General features: G+C 39.6%; 1 protein-coding gene across 1 annotated transcript in view; it reads left to right on the top strand.

Moving 5' to 3' along the window:
• The window catches only part of dnah5l (dynein, axonemal, heavy chain 5 like), a 296,635-nt gene that overhangs the window by 256,314 nt on the left and 20,800 nt on the right, over window positions 1–19,521 (top strand). The window lies entirely within an intron of this gene.

Here is a 19,521-nt window from a genome sequence, read left to right on the forward strand (position 1 = left end):
CCACGCATTCCACTGCCATCTCCTCCAATTCTTACCATCTCTGTCACGTAGCACTGGCAGCAATCCTGAGAACGCCACCCTTGAGGTCCTGTTCTTCAGCCTTCTGCCTAATTCCCGAAACTCACACTTCAAGACCTCATCCCTCTTCCTGCCTATGTCGTTGGTCCCTACATGTATCACGACTTCTGGTTGCTTTCCCTCTCATACCAGGATGTCGTGCACCCGGTCAGAGACATCCCGGACCCTGGCACCCGGGAGGCAACAAACCATGTGGGTGTCCTTCTCACATCCACAAAATCTCCTGTCTGCTCCCCTGACTATAGAGTCTCCAATGACGACAGTTCTCCTCTTCTCCGTCCCACCCTTCTGCACCACAGGGTCGGACTCAGTGCCGGAGGCCCTGCCACAGTGGCTCACGGTTGTCCCCGCCAACAGTATCCAGGAAGGTAAACTTATTATTCAGGGGAATGGCTACAGGGGTGCTCTACCTGTCTGCCACCTTCGCTTTCCCCCCTCTGACTGTCACCCAACGACCTGCTTCCGACAGCCTAGGTGCGACTACCTCCCTGTAGCTTTCATCTATGACTGCCTCATTCTCCCTTATGAGTTGAAGGTCATCCAGCTGCTGCTTCAGATTCCTTACATGGTCTTCCAGATCGCCCAGCCGTATGCACTTCTGGCAGATGTGACTCTGCGGGAGAGGGGAGTTCCCCCAAGACTGCCACATCTCACATGAGAAGCACATCACCGTCTCAGGAGACATTGTAAAAACTAACTGCAAGCTAGCTTGCCCTCCGCCTCTTCTCATCAAAGCCTCAAATCTCCACTCCTTCACTGGCCCACTCACGCTCTGGCCGCTTTCCACTGGCGGCTTTGCTTGAGCTATCCCTCTATTTATCTGTTTTAGCTTTTCAAAATGTTTGGTCACCTGACTTCGACTGTCCAATCAGCTGCTTTCTGCTGAGTCTGAGCTATTCAAATCTTGATTGTTTAATCAATGGCTTTCTGCTGATCTATTCAAATTTTAATTGACTTGATTGCACAGACCAACTGCCAAAACTGCCAGAATCTCTCGAGGAATCCCGAGGAACTTAAAGCTTTTGACCTGTTCCACTTGCGCACCACCGATGTAAATGGGGTTGTGCGGTCCGCTACTCCTTCTGAAGTCAACAACCAATTCCTTCCTCTTGCTGACTTTGAGGGATAGGTTACTGTCTTCGCACCATGCCACCAGGTTCTTAATTTCCTCTCTGTATTCAAACTCATCATTACCCAGGATATGGCCTACAATTGTGGTGTCAACAGCAAACTTGTATATTGAGTTTGATGGAAACTTGATACACAATCATGGGTGTACAGTGAGTACAGCAGGGGGCTGAGTACACTATAATAGGTTTTTATGAGTACATATTTATTTACTTATATATGTTATTCTTGAATGTACCTAAATGTCTGTCATATAGCTGACAAGGAAATTCCCAGATAACAGGTGTGAATGATGCTTCTGTTTGAATTGAAGTTGGTCCCCAATATCAAAGGATACGCTGAGCCATTAGGTTACAGTTTGTTACGCACATGAATACCTGCTTTTCAACTTCTTGATCCATTTTCCATGATGCTAGTTCCACACAACATGATGGAGAATTTTCTCAGAATTTTGTCTCAGCGAGTAGTGGTTACACCTTCTAAAACTGTCATGAGTTAATTCACCTGCAGCAGGTAGGTTAATGAGGAAAAGGTCACATGTATATTTCCCTTCTGTTGGGCCTCACTGTCTTTTTTTTCTTTTCAAATCTTTTTATTGTATTATATAGGAAAAATAGTATGAGTACATTGAAGTAACAACACTTACAATGCCTCAAAAAAAAACCATCATCTTAAAGATTGAAAACAAAATTTTGTGATAACAAAAAAAACCTACTGAGCAGAAAAGTGAGAAAAAAAAGAGAACCCATTAGGTGTACAACCCCGGAGCCATGCGTCATACAAAAAGCTTCTAAAAATAAACATCAAACTGCCAGCAAGAAAAGAAAATATACTAAAAAAAATTTTACAATTAGATCGTGGAAAAATTATATCAATTAACTCAAATGATAATAACGAGCAAATGAGCCCCATCTTTTCTCAAAATCAAATAAAGCTTCAAAGGTTCGACTTCTAATTTTCTCCAAACTAAGACATAGCATCACTTCAGAGAACCATTGTGACAAAGTGGGAGCTGATATATCCTTCCACTTCAACAAAATGGCCCTCCTAGCTATCAATGTAACAAATGCAATAACATGTTGGTCAGACACAGGGCCTCACTGTCTGCTACACTCTCTGACAGCTTTACCTTTCAGAAGTCAACTGTTTTGTTCATTGGTGGTTCTCAATCTACTTTGGTAATGAATACTGACATACTTGCACATGCTGTGCCTATACTGCACTGCTTCTTGTTTCTGTTCAACATGGAGGAGATCAAACTCATCAGCCAGGGGAGGACTATTGGTTTAAAAACAGAAGGCTTACGTGCTTGACCTTATGCATGGAGTCTATATGAGGTCTGGATGCAAGCTTAAGGACTCCGTGGTCTAGTTTTCTGATATGCCAACCGCTGTGCTACCATGTTTATCAGGCTGGTCCTGTTCATGGGACAGAATGTCCCCATGATCTGTGATAGAGGAGTCGAGGGCATTGGCAAAGAGACATAACTATGTGAGTCTGAAAGTGCCAGCTGTTGACTGGCCAGTCTACTGGTAGTTCTGACCAGTCTGTTGATAATTCTGAGGAGGATGTTGCAGCATTATGTTGGCTGAGGGTGTCTTCACTTTCTCCAAAGCCTATAGAACAGCTCATTTGATGCTTAGTGGTCCATGTGATTTCATTCTGTGTACTGAGATGGTACAACTGAGAGGCATATGAAGCTATTTTAGAGAACATTTAAGAACCAATTACATTGTGTGTGTCTTAAGTCACATCTGTGCCAGATTACTTATGGGTGATATATTTTCTTCCCTAAAGAATTTTAGTGAACCAAATTGTTTGTTTTTTTTTACTGTAATCTTATGTTTTTATGTTTAACAGTATAGACATTAGCCTTTTAGCTCCAGATCTTTTTTAACGTTTTTTATGCGTTTCTATAATATAGCTACAGAAAAAACCATCAACAAAGTAGAGATTTATACAGCGGAAAACAAACATGTCCGATATATAATTCATAACAATAAAGAAAAAGCACCCAAAATAAACTCATGTAAAATTAGTATCCTCTCCAACCTTCCACTGAAAAAAAAACCCAGGCCAACGATTTCTGCGTATAAAAGAAAAAATTATTCGGAGCATTCGACCCCACAGAGCTGTAAATATATATATATAAAAAAGAAAATATAATGCAGTCTACCAAAACTATAATATAATTCACAACAAAAAACCGTAAAGCTTACAGGAAAAAAAGCTGAAAGTAAGGGATTGTAGTACAAAAAAAAGGATAAACTTAATCTAAAGAGGAGTTATGAAAGTATTCAAGAAAAAGTCCCCACACCTTATGAAACTTTATGTCCGAATTAAGAAGTAAATAATGAATCTTTTCAAGATCTAAACAGGACATAATATCACTAAGCCATTGAGCATGAGTGAGTGGGTCAGCATCTTTCCCCCTAAGAAGAACTAACTGTCTAGCCAAGAGAGAGTTAAAAGATAATGTTCAATATTTAGTTGGACTCAAGTGCATGTCTGCTTCACCCAAGGTGCCAAAAAGAGCAATCAGAGGGTTAGGTTCTAAATGACAATTAAGAATATGGGATAGAGTTGAAAAAACTTCTCTCCAGTATTTCTCTAGGCTAGGGCAGGCCCAGTACATGTGGATAAGAGAAGCCTCACCCCCTTTACACTTATCACAAACGGGCCTAATGTCAGGGTAAAACTGCGATAATTTAGTTTTAGACATGTGAGCCCCGTGTACAACTTTAAACTACAAAAGGCAGTGGTGAGCAGATAAAGAGGTTGAGTTAACTGACTCAGGAATTGAATCCCAAACCGCATCAGATAAGGAGATATTTAAATCATGTTCCCAGGCAGTTGTAATTTTATCGAAGGCAGCATGCCTCAGAATCACTAATTTATCCCTAATAACAAATATTAAACCTCTACCCAATGGATTGATACAAAGAAACAGGTCCAGAAAGTTTTTCTCAGGCTTCTTAGCAAAGTTGGATATTAAAGGGTTAATGAAATGTCTAATTTGAAGATATCTAAAGAAATGAGTACTAGATAGGTTAAACTTTACAGACAGTTTGTGAAAATTTTACCAATCTTCTAAACTCCACAAAACAGAATCTGACACAGTGGTCACGCTTCTCCATGTCTTTTGTAGGTTGAATTAATGTTATTAAAATATATATCCCTCCTAAATTTTTGTATCTATTTCAGTCTTAACCAATTTTTATTTCTAAAGCTTTTTTTGATGCATTAGATTTTATTATCTCATCCTACTTATGGAAGGGTAAATGCTCCAGACTCAATAAAGCTCACCTTCAAAAATCTAAAAACGAAGGTAGTATAGCCTTGCCTAATTTTCATTTATATTATTGTGCAGCCAATAATCGTTGTCTTATTTTTTGGTCTTTCTTCCATAATCAGTCTGACTGCCCAAAATAGGTGGCAATGGAGTTGAATTCTAGTAAGGATCTTTCCATTTCTGCACTTCTTGGATGCGCACTTCCCTGTCATTTGCCTAGACTAATTGTTAATCCTCTTATTAGACATACTCTGAGAATATGGGCTCAGTTCAGAAAATATAACGACCTTCATGGTTTCTCTCTCTCCAGCCCTATTTTACACAATCATCTTTTTCTACCTTCCATGCGGGATTCAACATTTTATGATTGGTATAGAAAGGGTATTAGGCGTTTTGAAGATCTTTTCGTGGGTAATCGTTTTGCAAATTTTAGCTCCAGATCTTTAATTAACTGAGTTCAAATTTGTTGGCATGGTAGAACTTGAGTTTATATCACTGGGAAATTAATACTAACCTCTAGATTACTTAAGTGGCACCCTTATTATACTTCTATCCCTATTATAGAATTATGTTTGTGTTGCAATTACTAAGAAGGCATCTGAAATTTCAGGTTAGAACTTAATTATTACCAACACTCTATTGAATATTGAAAGGCCTTGACAAAGTGGATGTGGAGAGAACATTTCCTATGGTAAAGGAGTCTAAGACCAGATGGCAGAGAGGGACGTCCATTTAGAATGAAGATGGTGAAGAATTTCTTTAGCCTGAGACTGGTGAGTCTGTGGAATTGGTTGCCACAGGTGGCTATGAAGGCCAAGTCATTGGGCAGATGTTGATAGATTCTTGATTATTCAGGGCATGAAGCGATACAGGGAGAAGGCAGGAGACTGGGGTAGAAAAGGAAAATACATCAGCCATGATGAAATGGTGGAGCAAACTCAATGGGCCAAATGGCCTAATTCTGCTCGTATATCTTATCGTCTTACGGTCAATGGTGTGTTATTAACAACTAACCTGGAAGCATGCGTTCTCCAGGTGAGTCTCAGATGTTCACGATGGGAAGAAATTTGCAAAGTTTTCATGTACTCAGCAGTGTGATGGTATTAGTATTCTCTACATCGAGCTTCCATTTTATTTTAACCTTTTATCTCAGGTAGTTACAATACTAGATTGATGGTGCAGTTTGTCATTTTATATGTTTAAAGCTTTGCCATCTTTCCCCACAGAATTTAATTCAAATACAGAAATTGATTTCCCATGTGCCCAAAGGTGAATGGATTCCATTTTAGCTATAAAAGAATAGGTTAATTACTTAGACTTCCTGTTTTATTCCCATTTCCATGACGTTTGAGTTGAAAAGTAATCTTTCCTGACTCCTTTGAATGGGTGAAGGTACGCATTTCAAAGGTTGTAGGTTGTCAAATAGCTGCACATTTGTGATAAGCTGCATTAAAGCTGTAAATGTTCAAAAATATTTACAGCTTTATCCAGGAATTTGATTAATGATTCCATGTGCAGCTATATTATTTCTTCCATTTGAAGGGAAGTAGTAATTTTGGTAAAGAGATTAAATTAGATTTCAGGTCATGGGTGAGGGGCCTGCTCAGACTCATGGGATTTTAGAATCATCACTAGTGTTTCACAACCATATTGCACAATTTGAAACCTTTTCCCAGAAGGAAAGAAGCTGACACCCGTGAGTATGATGAGAAAGTAACTGCTCATGCATTTGCTGTGACTTAAAACTGTGAATGATATAGCTGATACTGTATATGTATCTTTTATACATCAAGGACAAGAGTATGAGGAAATAATTTACTCGCAAGTATATCGAACAATTGGTGAAGCAAGACAGAATAAAACAAAATTTATTTCGGTGAGGGCACCCAGGAAAACATTAACCCTTAACCCCACAGAATGAGCCAGGCAGCACTGCTGATAACTGAGAGTCTAGAATATAACAGAATGCTAGAATATAACTGTGATGCTAGATCCAGTTGAGTAAGTCAGGTCCCAAGTTCAAATGCCATCACCACAATCTGCAAGTCCTCATTGTTGCATAGGTACCTGTTGTAAATTACAGCCCATGAGGAACAAATTTCACGACACATGCCGGTGATAATAAACCTGATTCTGATCCTTCCAGTTTTGAAAATATAAGTTTTTGCATCTTCTGGTCATTCTGAAGCATTCTAATTTACCTCTCAGAGTAGCCCTAGATATTCCTGTTCAAAGCCTTTCTCCAGGACTATTATCTATTTATGTGACTTGCTGTAGCTATTGACAGGCGTGGTATATGTTGTTCAGGGTGGTTTTATTGCTGATGGTGAGGAAGAGCTGACAGCTGCCTGAGAATAAAATTTTCCCCTAAATTGCCCAAGCAGTGGATGGAAGATGGTGTGGATACAATTCTTTTGTGCATCAGATGATGAGCTTGAAACAGTTTCCACAAAGGTCTACAGAAAAGATCTATGGAAACTGAAGTGTGGATCACATAGATCTTTTGTGGACCAAATGTAAAGTCAATTTATTACCAAAGTGCATATATATCACCATATACCACTTCGAGATTCATTTTCTTGCAGGTATTTACAGGAAAATAAAGAAATACAATAGATAGAAATTATGTAAAATTATACATAAAACAAAGACTGAAAAACAAACAATATGCAAAAAGACAAATTATACAAATAAAGTAAATAATACTGAGAACGTGAGTTTTAGAGTCCTTGAAAGGGTGTCTGTAGGTTGTGGAATAAATTCTGAATTGAGATGAATGAAGTTATCCACATTTGTTCAGGAGAAGTCAAGGGTCCAATTGCCGAGAGGTACAGAGATCCAGGTTTTGGAGCTTTTTGATCAGAATTGTAGGAATGACTGTGTTAAACACTGAGCTGTAATCAATGATGTAAGTATTAGTATTGTCCAGGTGATTCAACCCTTAAAGAGCCAGTGAGATCGCATCTGCTGTAGACCTATTGTGGCGATAAGCAAATTGCAGTGGGTCCAAGTCCTTGCTGAGACTGGAGTTAATTTTAGCCACGACCAACCTTTCATCACCATAGACATGAGTGCTACTGGACAATAGTTGTTGAGGCAGCTCGCACTGGTATGAGTGTTGCCATTTTGAAGCAGTTGCGAATTTCTGACTGTAGCAGTGAGAGGTTGAGAATATCTTTGAACACACCTGCCAGTTGATTGGCACAGGTTTTCAGAGCCCTACCAGGTACATGATTGGGGCCTTTTGCCTCGTGAGGGTTCACTCTCTTGAAAGACATTCTGCTATCGGCCTCTGAGACAGAGATCACAGGGTCACTGGGTGCTGCAGGGATCTTCATAGCTATAGTTTTATTCTCCCTTTCAAAGTGAGCATAAAAGGCATTTAATTTAAATGAGAAGGAAGCATCACTGCCACTCGTGACATTAGGTTTTGCTTTATAGGAAGTAATGGCCTGCAAACTTTGCCAGAGTTGATGTAGATGCAATTTTGCCTCTAATCCCAATCAGAATTGTTCTTTTGCTCTTGCGATAGCCCTTCATAAGTCATACATGCCCTTACTGTATAGTTCTGGATCACCAGACTTGAATGCCACAGACCTAGCCTCAGCAGAGTATTAATCTCCTGGTTCATCCACAGCTTTTGATGTGAGCATGTATGGTATGTTCTCATAGGCACATACCAACCCACACAGATTTTAACGAAGTTAGTGACAACTGTAGCATATTCATTCAGACTCAGATTTAATCCCAGAATACTGTCCAGTCCACACACTCAAAAAAATCCTTTCAGGTGTTCCTTTGCCTCCCTTGTCCATACCTTCTTGGCCCTCTCTACTGGTACTGCAGTTTTCAGTCTCTGCCTGTGCTCAAGGAAAGAGTGGAAATCCAGCCAGGTGATGAGACTTTACAAAGTGTTGGCGTGGGATGGTACGGTAAGTGCTCTGGATGGTAGTATAACAGTGGTCCCGTGTGTTGGCTCCTCTGGTTCCACCAGTGATATGTTGGTGATAATTATTTAGAGATTTTTTTCAAGTTTGCCTGGTTAAAATCACGTAAAATAATGGGGAAGGCATCAGGCTATACTGTTTCATGTCTGTTGATAATGTCTCTCAGTTCATCTAGAGGAGGCATTCCCAAACTTTTTTATGCCATGGACCAATGTCGTTAAGCAAGGGGTCTGGGAACCCCGGATCTAGAGCTTGTTTGATATGGGTCTGAGGTGGAATATATGCTGCTACCAACTTGATGGCTAAAAACTCCCATGGCAGATAAATTGGACAACACTTGATTGCTAGATTTTCCAAGTCCGTTGACCAGGACTGGGACAGAAACCCATATTTATGTACCATGAGAAGTTAATCATAAAGCATATTGCACCTCCTCTGCCTTTCCAAAGCCGTAGGCTTTGTAATGTATGCCATGACTCTACATTGGATTTCTGGAGATGCAGATGTGAGAATTAATTACTATCTAGTTTCACTAAGAAGTTCTGTCAGTTGGACTAAAAATGTATTAAATTAATTTAAGATGTTCACCACAGTAGGTTTTGATGATTAGTATTTAAAACAAATGAGGAAAAGACCAAATTAAATTCAATATCTTACTCAGTGAAACAGAGCTTACTAGCACTAATTTTTTATGATTTTTTAAAAATATATTCTAACTTGTGGATCCTTACCATTGAGAATGCAGTTTTTACCTTTCTAAATATGTCCATTGAAAGTTAGCAGCTTCTGTGAATTTCACATCCTCATTACCACAAGTAACTTCATTCTATCACTGCCTTGACATTTTCTCTGGTTAATTATATCTTCATTGCTAGTTCCCTTTTTGTGTAGGAGCTTGACAATTTTCTTTCCTTCTCTGCAATTTAAAGGATTGAATTATGCCCAATTTGATCCATCTCCCACACTAATCATAGGCACCCTTTACCTTGCACAGCATTCATTAAATGGTCTATTCTGGAGGCCACCACCCTGCAGTTCTTGCACACCATGGAGGGGTGAAGAGTGACAGCAGGACCTGGAGTCATACCCCCAAGTCTGTATGGCTTCTTTCTAATTAATATCAAGGCATCTTGCAATATTTTCATATGTCTGAGATTGTGTCATTTTAAAAGAGTAGATTTAAAAAAAAATCAAAACATATTTAGATATCATATAAGATAATAAGATTAGTTCATGTATTAAGTTATCATAAATTAATTGAATTGACTTGATTTCTTACATCCTTCACATACACGAGGAATAAAAATCTTTACATTACGTCACCGTCTGAATGTGCAATGTGCAAATAAAGCATAAAAACAAAGTAAAATAATCAAAATAATTATAAATAACATTTAATCCATGGACTCAAGGTTGTCCCTACTTACACCAGGACTGGTTTAAGCAGAGGAAGTAGTTCATCATCTCATAACTACCCACTTGTGCACCTCCTGCTCCTTCAAAGTAAATATCCGTGTTTCTCAGAATGGCCTAACTAGCCATCACAGAATGCACAAAACCAGAACAAGGGCAGGATATTCTCAATCTCAATTGACTGCCCAACGTGAAGGTGCATTATCTTTCACATAGGCTCAGCTGCAATTCCATCTGTGGGTCTGATTTTGGTGTTACTTCAGTGCTTATTGTAGAAGATCTAACTGACTTGCAGTTGGATTATCTAAATAAGATGACCATTATAAGTATGGCTATTATGGTGAAGATAAGACATATACCTGAACCTATTCAACTCTTTTGGTGCCTACAGGGTCTAATGAGATGATAGCTTACTACTCAGGATTGCTGACAATGGGAAAACCTTTGTTAACAGAGTTGATTCCATGGTTTTGTTTTCTAAAAGAACACATAATATAAATTAATACTGTGTTTGGAGCTCCCAAACAAGAAGAAATGTAACATTCTATCATAATTATAATTCATTTTCTAAACTTCAAAGCTTTCTTTAAAATAAAGGGATCCTTCACCCTCCTTATTTCTGCCTCAAAACAAACCTGTGCACTGTACTTAATTGTTATCTGGCGACTGCTGAAAAGCTCGATCTGAATTGCTCCTAAAAGCCATTTTCATGCAGGCAGACAACCAATGGAATATTAATGAGATCGTTATTAAAATAGCCTTGGTATCCTGTCATCTTTCTGCCTGGGAGTTAAAGTTCCCCTAATAGCACACTGATATTAAGAGTACATTTAATTTTCTTTCTGCATCAGACCTTGCAGAAATGTATTACTGTCACTTTGCATTATGCGTTTGAGTTTCAGAACAAGCCAGCAACCCTTTTAGTGATTATTTTAATGTTACATTCTTTAGAAGAATTCACGAGAATGCAGGTCGATGGTAGTATGCAGCTTAAATGGTTTGGCATGGACTAGATGGGTTGAAGGGCCTGTTTCTGTGCTGTACTTTTCCTATGACTAATATTAAGAGGAGAATGTTTTCTGTCTATGACACTTGGCATTTGGTTAGTTATATTTAAAACTTGAATTCATATGAATTATAATTTGATGATTACAATAACATCAGGATGTTCATGGGCTCAATAATTCTTGCTCTCTAGGAAATAAGTAAGCAACACATTTGCACAATATGCAAATTTTAAAGCAGCTTTTCCCATCAATTAGAACTGCAACTTCAAGTAATGGGACTGCTTCAGGGCAAATGTTCCCGGAGTGGTGGCTAGACAATGGAAGTGGATACCATGCCCTTCTATCCGATGTAATTCTGTACCACTGGAGGTCATTGCGCCCCACTGGTTCTTTCCACACCTCATCCTACCCACCTTGACAGGGGGAGGGGGAGGGGGAGGGGGAGACTGACTCTGCATTTAAGGCCTCATCCTGCACTCAATGCCCTCACCATATCAAAATAAGTACCCACACTATAAACAACAGGAATTCTGCAGATGCTGGAAATTCAAGCAACATACATCAAAGTTGCTGGTGAACGCAGCAGGCCAGGCAGCATCTATAGGAAGAGGTGCAGTCGACGTTTCAGGCCGAGACCCTTCGTCAGGACTAACTGAAGGAAGAGTGAGTAAGGGATTTGAAAGCTGGAGGGGGAGGGGGAGATGCAAAATGATAGGAGAAGACAGGAGGGGGAGGGATAGAGCCGAGAGCTGGACAGGTGATAGGCAAAAGGGGATACGAGAGGATCATGGGACAGGAGGTCCGGGAAGAAAGACGGGGGGGGGGGTGACCCAGAGGATGGGCAAGAGGTATATACAGAGGGACAGAGGGAGAAAAAGGAGAGTGAGAGAAAGAATGTGTGCATAAAAATGAGTAACAGATGGGGTACGAGGGGGAGGTGGGGCCTTAGCGGAAGTTAGAGAAGTCAATGTTCATGCCATCAGGTTGGAGGCTACCCAGACGGAATATAAGGTGTTGTTCCTCCAACCTGAGTGTGGCTTCATCTTGGTGAGACCCGACGCAGACTGGGAGACCGCTTTGCTGAACATCTACGCTCTGTCCGCCAGAGAAAGCAGGATCTCCCAGTGGCCACACATTTTAATTCCACATCCCATTCCCATTCTGACATGTCTATCCACGGCCTCCTCTACTGTAAAGATGAAGCCACACTCAGGTTGGAGGAACAACACCTTATATTCCATCTGGGTAGCCTCCAACCTGATGGCATGAACATTGACTTCTCTAACTTCCGCTAAGGCCCCACCTCCCCCTCATACCCCATCTGTTACTCATTTTTATGCACACATTCTTTCTCTCACTCTCCTTTTTCTCCCTCTGTCCCTCTGAATATACCTCTTGCCCATCCTCTGGGTCACCCCCCCCTTGTCTTTCTTCCCGGACCTCCTGTCCCATGATCCTCTCGTATCCCCTTTTGCCTATCACCTGTCCAGCTCTCGGCTCTATCCCTCCCCCTCCTGTCTTCTCCTATCATTTTGCATCTCCCCCTCCCCCTTTCAAATCCCTTACTCACTCTTCCTTCAGTTAGTCCTGACGAAGGGTCTCAGCCTGAAACGTCGACTGAGCCTCTTCCTATAGATGCTGCTTGGCCTGCTGCGTTCACCAGCAACTTTGATGTATGTTACCCACACTATAATCTTGTTTTAGCAATAGCAAATAGGCATTGACTGCCAATTCCCATCACTGCCACACCTTCTTGCTTCAATGCAATACATGCACAGAGGATCCCATACAATTTATTCTGAATATATATATATATTTATTACACATACACAAATCTTTCTCATTCTATAGTATGTTTTTTAAAAACATTCTACTACCAGGTGAGTTTTTTTAGTCATACACCTTTAATTAAAGACATTGAATTAATAATACAAATCAGATGTAAGCAGATTGATGACTTGTTCATCATCAGCAGCAAAAGATAGAATTAATGATTGCCTGTTTTTGTGTCTGCTTGCCTATTTTCTTGCAGAAGATGGTAGGCGAGTGGAATGAGCTGCTGGAGGAAGTGGCAGGTACAATTACAATGTTTAAAAGACATTACGTGGGTATATAGTTAAGAAAGACAGGGGGATGTGGGCCAATGAAGGCAAATAGGATGAGATCAGGAGCACAACTAGGTTGGCATGGGAGCATCGGGCTAAACGTTCTGTTTCCATGCTGTATAACCTATGGCTCTGTGGCCCATTTTAAATCTTGAATTGCACCTGTAAGATATGTGCTGATTTTAGTAAAGGTACGATACATATTGTTCTCTCCTCATACGACTTAAGCTAGTCATATGGACAGATGCTGACAGTTATACTGAATATTTGAGAGTGCAGCAGTTATGCATGTTGCCTAGGATATTTACACAGATAATTGAAGGATAAATGCTAAAATATTTTAGTATTATTACATGTACTGAAGTACAGTGAAAAATTTGTCTTGCATATCATTCATACAGACCATTTCATTACAATAGTACAAGGTAAAATAATATCAGAATGCAAATAGTGTTACAGTTACAGAGGAAGTGCAGTGCAGGTAAACAATAAACTGCAAGGTCATTACAAGGCAAGTTTTGAGGTCACGGGTCCATGTTATTATAGAAGGGAACCTTCCAATGGTCTTATAACAGCAGGACAGTAGCAGCCCTCGAGCTTTCTACTGCCCGAAAGGGGGAGAGGAGAAAATGCCCAGGTGGGTGAGGTCTTTGATTATGCTGGCTTCTCTTGTCCATAGACAAGAGGCTGACCTCTGTGATGTGCTGAGCTATGTCCACAACTCTGCAGTTTCTTGACACCATGGGCAGAGCGGTTGCCATTCCTAGCAGTGATAGATCCAAATAGAATGCATCGATAAAAATTGGTGAGTTTCAAAGGGACATGCCAAGTTGCTCTAGTCTCCGAAGGAAGTGGAGGCATTGATGAACTTCCTTGTTGGGCCAGGACAGGCTACTGGTGTTGTTCACTCCTAAAAACAGGAAGCTCTCAACCCTCTCAGTCTCTGTACTGTTGATATAAACAGCAGCAAGTGCATCACCCCTCTTCCTGAAATCAGTGATCAGTTCTCTTGTTTTGTTGATGTTGAAAGAAAGGTTGTTGTTGTGATACCATGTCACTGGGCTCTCTATCACCGTCCTTTGCTCTAACTCATCATTATTTGAGATGCAACCCACTACAGTGGTATTATCTGAATACTTGTAGATGAAGTTAGTTTAGAATCTGGCCATGCAGTCGTGAGTGTATAGGGAGTAGAATAGAGGGCTGAGGACCCAGTCCTATGGAGCACCAGTGTTGAGGGTAATCATGCCAATGGTGCTGCTGCCTAGCCTTACTGACTGTGGAGTGTTGGTCAGGAAGTCAAAGATCCAATTGCATAGGAAGGTGTTGAGTCCCAGTTCTCAGAATTTGGAGAGGACTTTGCTTAACATTATAAGTATATAGGTTGGGAGCTGTAGTCAATAAACAGATAGGATCAGACAGAAGTCAGTCCTATACTTTCTGCAAGAATTTTAATTTGTGTCAGGTCAGTTCATTTGTAAAACCTTTTTTCAGGATCTGGACATTTCTGGTAATAGTGTGAATTCTGGGATTTATTTTCATCAAATTCAGCCTGTGGCTTTCTTAGTGTTAGAGATCATATCCACAGAAGGTGTTCATCCAATTTAGGTTTATAAATCTCAGCAGTTAATGTAGGCGTCAATCTCACAGCATAACTTTCAAGTAACAATCGATGGATGTTCGGATATTAAGACAAAAAAAAAGCATTACTTTAAAAGCACAAGAACTTCAATCTATCCAGACAACATTGCAATGATTATCATGGTCACTACCATTTAAGAAATATTAAAATCTAGCTCACACAATTAAGTAAGCACTGTTGTACCAGTCACCAGGTAACTCATGAGAAGTGAGTGAGGAAATTGGTGGTGGAAAGGACAAGGTTAATTGTGCGGGCATGGCTAATTGTGCATAGCTCCCCTGATAGAGTCTTCCAGATACACAATGCAGTCCTATCCCAGACTGCCGGTGTCCCTGTTCCCTGCAGGCAGTCTCAGCATTTGAGCTTCAGAGCAAGGCATTGATGAGCTGATGATAGCCCTGTATCAATCCTTTGACCTTGCTCAAGGCTGTGCACAATTAAATTTTAATACATTAAATTGACTAGTGAGAGTTATAAAATATAAATACATCGCCCTCATGCACACAGTTTAAATCTCACGTGATTCATTACCTTCAACATGATCTGCTTCTTATGTTGAGAGTTAAACCAAGCTGTAGTTTGTGACATTTTAAACCAATTTCTGTTGACAATAGATGTCATGATATGTATGAAATATGGTGGAGGAACAGCACTCTAATCAGGTGGCTAATAGGTACCTAGCTCTATTTCCTTTTGAGTAGTTAGGGCTAGCATTAGAAGAAAACAGTCACAAATGCTTCAGAGCAGGCAGGACACACAAAAAAAAACACAGAAGCATATAGTTCTAATTTCTGGGCATAGTTCAGCTGCACTTTTAAGAAACAAAATTTTGAACTGTCACTGGCAACTTTATGATCTTCCAAAGGATTCGGTGAACTAGACTGTCAGGAATGCAGGTACGTCCATCACCAGAAGAGAGAATGCTGGGGTGGACTTCAAGCCAGATTACAGCGTCAAGGCCGAAGAGTGAAAAACATACCCGTGTTCAGTCCCAGTACTCTGATCCAGCCAAGATCCCCTATCTGAGCCCAATTCATTTGCCTGCGTTTGACCCACCTCCCTTTCTTCTCACAACTACCATCGGGCGGGAGATGCAGGAGTCTTGGGTCCCACCTCACCAAGTTCAGGAACAGTTGTTCCCCTACAACCATCAGGCTCCTGGACCTGTGTGGATAGCTTCACTCACTTCAGCACTGACGCCACAGCTTGTAGACTCTGTGTTTATTATTTAGGGGGTTCCTGGTTATGGGGTTCACTACAGGAAGGATGTGGATACTATAGAGAAAGTTCAGAGGAGATTTACAAGGATGTTGCCTGGTTTGGAGGGTGTACCTTATGACAGCGGTCCCCAACCACCAGGCCGCGGACCGGTACCAGGCCGCCAAGCATGTGCTACCGGGCCGCGAGGAAACGATACGAGTCAGCTGCACCTTTCCTCATTCCCTGTCACGCACTGTTGAACTTGAACATAGGGTTGCCAACTGTCCCATATTTGCTGGGACATTTGTCCCATACAGGACCGCCCTTGTCCCGTATTTCCCCCTCCAATGTAGAGAGTTCCTATGAAACCTTTCGTGCTGAAATGGCGTAAAGCAAAGAAGCAATTACCATTAATTTATATGGGAAAATTTTTTTTGTGTTCCCAGATCCAAAAAATAACCTACCAAATCATACTAAATAACAAATAAAACCTAAAGTAACACTAACATATAGTAAAAGCAGGCATGATGTGATAAATATACAGCCTATAAAAGTAGAAATAATGTATGTACGGTATAGTCAGGAAGATTTGTGCAAAAAAATTGGCACGTATGGGCATGCGCATGTCACATATGCACATGTCACGCATGCGCACACAGGTGCCCGCGCAAGGCTTCATGGTCATGGTAGTCTTTCTCGGGGTAAACAGAAGTGTCCCGGGATTTGACTGCTACTTTTGTCCCTTATTTGGGAGTGAGAAAGTTGGCAACCCTAACTGTAAAAGACATGTTGAGGTGAGTTTAACCCTACTTGAACACCCTCCCCCACCCTGGTCAGCCGGTCCGCAAGAATATTGTCAATTTTAAACCGGTCCGCGGTGCAGAAAAGGTTGGGGACCCCTGCCTTATGAGAATAGGTTGAGTGTACTTGGCCTTTTCTCCTTGGAGTGACAAAGGATGGGAGGTGACCTGATAGAGGTGTTTAGATGATAAGGGACATTGATCATGTGGATAGCCAGATGCTTTTTCCTGGGACTGAAATGGCTAACACGAGGGGGCATAGTATTCAGGTGCTTGGAAATAGGTACCGAGGGGATATCAGGGGTAAATTTTTCACACAGAGAGTGGTGGGTGCATGGAATGCGGATACAATAGGGTCTTTTAAGAGCCTCTTAGATATGTACATGGAGCTTAGAAAAATAGAGGGCTATGCACTAGGGAAATACTAGGCAGTCTCTAGAGTAGGTTTCATGGTTGGCACAACATTGTGGGTTGAAGGGCCTAAAATGTGCTGTAACTTTCTATGTTCTATGAATTCTGTTGTATTTCTTTAAACCTATGGGTTCCTGCAAGAAAATGAATCTCAAGATTGTATATAGTATGCATACTTTGATAATAAGTTTACTTCAAACTTTCACCGACAGACCATCGTATTCAGCTGATTGTAACTCACTTAGGGAAAGACAAAATGGCCTTTGAAGCAGTGCAGAAGAAATTTACAGTAAGATTTCAAGAATGGGGTACTATTTTCACTGGAATCACTGGGTAAACCGAATTATTCTCTTTGGAACAAAGGAAGTTGAAACTATATCTGATCAATGAATTGTCTAGACTGAGTCACAAACATTCATATATGCAATCCAGACAATTGAATGAAGAACACAAGAAAAATCCTCCTAAAGCAATGAGTGGTTAGGATCTAGAATGCACTCCAAGGGGGGAATAATGGATGTTAAGAGAGAACTGTATAAAATCTTAAAAGGAAAAGAAATGCAATCCAATAGGTTATGGATATAAGAATTGATGCATTGTTCTTGTTATAGAACAGACATGAAATTAATGGGCCAAACTGTCACCTTACATTGTTTCTGAAATAATAATTTCAGCAGGCCATGTGAATAGAAGAGTAACAATGAATGAAACCTGGATAGATTTCAAATGGGTTAATTAGATAGAATGAAACTTTGGCAAACCAATCTTTATTTCCATGGCTTTTGAGATAACATATCCAAATCAAGTCAAAGGTCTTTCCTGCCTCAGCAATAAATAGTGTGATCTAGAGTTTCAGCTAGATTTACACTGTCTTTCTTTCCTCACTACAAATTGCCCAAGGTCAGTTAGATCGATTTCAGTACAATTTTAGATGTCTTGTACTATTTTTTTTTGTAAAAAAAACGTCATGGTGTGAAACTGTCTCTTTCCCCAGAACAAATCAACCAACAGGTAAGTTTTTTTGTAATACACCCATTTTCTGAGTTCTATCTTACCTATTTTAGTGATTTTAAGGAGAATACGGGTGGATGTAGTAAGATGTTTCTTTAAAGATCTCTAAAATATTTTACTTAGAGCTTGACTACTTTATGTCAATAAATTATTATATCAGATTATTCACTGGTGATGAGCAAGATACTCTGATCATTAATCCTTTGTTTATTTATGATAACCACATTTTCAGCTACATTACTACCAATGCACCAGGTTACTTTTAAACACATCAAGATGTATTTTTGTGTTCAATGAAAGTTATATTTTCAAACACCCAAATGGCCTAGTTCATTAACTATTCTACTTCTGTCTTTATGTAGTTAAGTTTCAGCAGAAATTTAAATGATAAAATCAATTTTGAAAATTAAGGCAATTTGTACCCACGTTACTGATTGGGATTTTAGCAGACACCCTTCCCTTTCAACTTGTGCAATTATTAATTAGACTCAAGGGGAACAATTTCATAATGAATGTGGAATAACCTTACAACCCATTCTGCATCAACACGAGAATTTTAGTTTTGTTTTCCTTGTCTGGGAGTAGTAAAGTCGATCATATATTGATTATTGAAACTTTCCAATTTTTATCAGAATGAATGTCTGATAGGTTCTATAATAAGCAAGTAATCTACTCTACAAGACTCTAATGGGTTGAATTGAGCGAACTTTCTTGCAATTCCTGTTGAATTTTACATTAAGATTACAAAAGATGATGGCTAATGTTCCTCATTGGAATTCTACATAGAGAATGACAAGACGGTGAAATTATACCCCAAGCAATAATTCTTGTGTGACTTAATTATAAGTGAGTTTTAGACCCCAATATAAATGAGAAAAAAATAATATGCTCCTTTTTCATATTGTGTATCATTTATGTGCCTGGAGTTAAGTTTAGAAAAGTCAGTTATTTTTTTTAAGTTGAATTATAAAGTTCAAAAGGATCAGATTAAAATATTTTGTCCAAATCAATGTGAAAATACTTAAAGTACATACCTTAATACTGTTCTTAAAGATGTATAATTCAGAACACCACCATAAAATAATGAGTTCATTCCTTAGAAATAGTTTATCTATAATATGTATTAAAATCCATAGTGTTCTCTGGGTTTCATATTTCTTCACCTTTGTCGTAGAATAATTATATACAAAAAAAATAATCAAAAGCAAGTGAGACACCATTGAAATACCTTCTTGCTATCAGCATAACAAAATAAATAAAGTAAATTATAGGAAATTATCATTCAAATACTTAACACATCATTTGTTCCTATATCTGCTACTTAGAAAAGATTGCAGTTTCTAACTAAATGTACTGTACTTGTTAACAGAAATTAGTATTGGACAATAAAGGCAAATATAGCTAAGAACTAATTAAAAGCAAGCTAAGCAGATCTATTTGTTTCATGTATTTTGTAATCTCTAAAGACCTATTACCTGAAAAACAAT

The sequence above is a fragment of the Mobula hypostoma genome, chromosome 3 (assembly GCF_963921235.1).
Source record: "Mobula hypostoma chromosome 3, sMobHyp1.1, whole genome shotgun sequence".
Classification (NCBI taxonomy): Eukaryota; Metazoa; Chordata; class Chondrichthyes; order Myliobatiformes; family Myliobatidae; genus Mobula; species Mobula hypostoma.